The 1904-nt window shown below is 41.2% G+C and overlaps 1 protein-coding gene across 1 annotated transcript in view; it reads left to right on the top strand.

Moving 5' to 3' along the window:
• The window catches only part of LOC121814903 (zinc finger MYM-type protein 1-like), a 4204-nt gene that overhangs the window by 1366 nt on the left and 934 nt on the right, over positions 1-1904 (top strand). The gene's annotated exons all lie outside the window — the stretch shown is intronic.

Raw genomic sequence — 1904 nt, 5'->3', positions numbered from 1 at the left:
TCCTTTCAACAGCTACTGAAAGTTAGGGGACCTAGCTGCTATCGGATATTTATATAGAGATCCTCCAGCTTCAAACTGTATCACCCTTCAAGGACCTGCAGTTCAGAAAAGTGCCCCTCCGACAGCCAAACCCATCTGTTCTCTGATTGGATTGTTACATTTGTGATTGACATGACATTGACCAATCAGATGAAAGGAAGAAAAATAGGGTCAAAATTCGCACTTGTAACTTGCAGGGTTTTTTTTTTCTAAGTCCACACACAAATCTTTTTTACGCACGCACAAATCTTTTTTACGCACACACAAATTCTTTTTTACGCACACACAAATCTTTTTTACACATACAAATCTTTTTTACACACACAAATCTTTTTTACAAGTACAAAATATTTATGACCACATTTTGAGCCCATAGAGTCCAAGCAACATGGATAGCTCTAGAATAACCTCATTACTTCTGCCCCGCTGAGTGCATGGATATCTTCATCAAAAGTGCTGCGGCGTCAGATGCGCGGCCGTGGAAAACAGGAGTTATTTACGCACATACTCGAGTCCACCAAAGCAGAGTGGTGAGGTGAGAAGGCGGACAAAAACACAAGAAGCGTGCAAAGAAAAGAAGAGCTGAGCCGGGAAATGCGGCGCAGCAAGCTGGCGCTCTTCATCCAACAGATTGAGAAAGAAGGTGAGGTGCAGCCTCGCTCATACTTCATTGCTGACGTTCATCCATCTTTCCTTACAGCCCAAAAAACACGTGAACGAGCTGGAGGCCAAAATGGAGAACACGCTGGCCACAGTGGAAAAAGTATTCAAAGTGGAGCTGATGAAGATGCCTCCTTCTCTTCAAAACACCCTCATAGGGGATTTAATAAGCTATCGGTTTCAATCCATTTTTCGGTTTCAAACCATTTTTCAGTTTCAATCTGCTGCCACTGTTTTGCTGTCCGGGGGCGCGCTTGAGGGGGCGGGGATTCCGACCCGCATGAATTTGCATACATTATAGAGTCCTTGCTCGTGCTGACCAAGCTGCCATTTTTCTCTTTTTGCCTCTTTCAATTTTGCCGCTTTCAATAATGGCTGCATCAAGTTCAAGTGGACCCGTCTTTCTTTGCTATTTCACTCGACTGGACATAGGTGTAGTTTTTATTAGCTAAATCTGGTGAAGTTGTGGTAAAATGCCAACATTAGCCTATTCGTTGTAGCAAGCTAGCTGGCAGCTAAAATTTGCTAAATTCAGTGATGCCCCTGTCTCTTTTGTGAATAAACAAACACTTTAACTTTGAAATGGATTCTGCAGTACAGGGATTTGAGGTTCAAACTGCACAAGTATCTACAAGGATGCCAGAGCCTTAGTCCTGATGGCCAGTGGTGATGATAACATATTAAGCAATGGCAGATTCCAGGCACATAATGGTAAGACAAGTGTGGGGTTGGAAGTAATGTCTTTATGGCAGTGTTGCAGGTCACCTGTTTTTTTTTTATACATCTTTGCTTGCCGTACTCTTTAAAACAAAATAGTTGCCTGTCTGTCAGTGTAAAAAGGGTGCTGTGCCAAGCCATTTGTAACTAAATTAATTTTAAATATGAATCACTTTTTGGCAGGTTGGAAATTGCATATTATCAGTTTTATTGTTCCTGTAAAAGTTATTCAGCAGTTCTTGGAGAGTTTTTGGGATATAATATATCACATGTAACCCTTCTGGAATATATCCAACAAGTTTGAAGCCGAAACATTGTTTCAGTGACAAGTTATAGGCCACAATCACGTTTTGGTAGCGCTAAAATGCCACGTTCTCAGGCGTTATTCTGAACAAACAAGAAAGAGTCATGGTGATACTGGCATAATAGGTCTTTATTGTTTTAACTACTATTCGACAGTCTTATAACAAATATGAACAACGAGAGAG

This window comes from Haplochromis burtoni, unplaced genomic scaffold (genome assembly GCF_018398535.1).
Source record: "Haplochromis burtoni strain Fernald_Lab_line unplaced genomic scaffold, NCSU_Asbu1 Contig_102, whole genome shotgun sequence".
NCBI classification, from domain to species: domain Eukaryota; kingdom Metazoa; phylum Chordata; class Actinopteri; order Cichliformes; family Cichlidae; genus Haplochromis; species Haplochromis burtoni.
This window is presented reverse-complemented; position numbering and strand designations above follow the sequence as displayed.